The 944-nt window shown below is 35.8% G+C and overlaps 1 non-coding gene across 1 annotated transcript; it reads right to left on the bottom strand.

Moving 5' to 3' along the window:
• Nucleotides 1–562: 562 nt before the first annotated feature.
• On the bottom strand, nucleotides 563–666 carry LOC119472430. Its single transcript, XR_005201580.1, has one exon. It is a non-coding gene; the product is annotated as a U6 spliceosomal RNA (small nuclear RNA).
• Nucleotides 667–944: the final 278 nt, after the last annotated feature.

Here is a 944-nt window from a genome sequence, read left to right as displayed (position 1 = left end):
CCTACTTCTTCCCCATGTTAATAAATAGAATCTACATATGTTATGCCCAACTAGTGTACTTGGAAACTTCTATATGATAGGCCTGACCCACATACATAGAAACTTCCCTATGACATTGCCAACCAGAGAACATAGAATCTTCTGGGCAGTATCTGGGCAGTATATAGAGAATCCTACTATATGACACTCCCAACAAGTTTACAAAGGATCTTCCAAGTGGCATGCCCAACCAGTGTACATGGGACCCTCCATATAACATGCTCAAGTAGACATAGAAATTTAGGTTGATCATCTCATTTTCATGATAAAACTATTGGGAAAGCACTTTAATAGGAAAAGAGGATTCCAGCTGGAATTTAATCAATCTAATCCTTCCTTCACAAGTATGAACTCATATCTAATGAACAATAGGTATGCAAGGAACAGAAACAGTAAAACAGAAAAGGCCCAAGACAAGGAAGTAGAATATAGACCTTGAAAAAATTAATAAATCACACGTGAAAAGATACTTAAAAAAATAATCTACATGGTCCCTTCACAGCTACACAAGAAGATATTACATTTTATAATGGAATGCTTCAAGAATTTACATCCTATCTTGTGCAGGGGTCATGCTGATCTTCTCTGTATCATTCCAATTTTAGTATACATACAGCTGAAGTGAGCACACATATTGCATTTTTAAAGAAACATATAATGATACATGAAAAGGAGCAATAGGAGAATGAGAAAAAAATCTTAGAAATTATACAGAGATATAGACAAATGGAACAGAACAGGAGCCTCAGAAATAACACCACACATCTATAACCATCTGATCTTTCACAAACCTGACAAAAATAAGCAAGGGGGAAAGGATTTCCTATTTCACAAACAGTGTTGGGAAAACTGGCTAGCCATATGCAGAAACTGGATCCCTTCCTTACACCTTATACAAAAACTAA

The sequence above is a fragment of the Cebus imitator genome, unplaced genomic scaffold (assembly GCF_001604975.1).
Source record: "Cebus imitator isolate Cc_AM_T3 unplaced genomic scaffold, Cebus_imitator-1.0 Scaffold100, whole genome shotgun sequence".
Taxonomy (NCBI): Eukaryota; Metazoa; Chordata; class Mammalia; order Primates; family Cebidae; genus Cebus; species Cebus imitator.
Note: the sequence above shows the minus strand (reverse complement) of the source record. Positions and strands in the feature narration are given on the sequence as shown.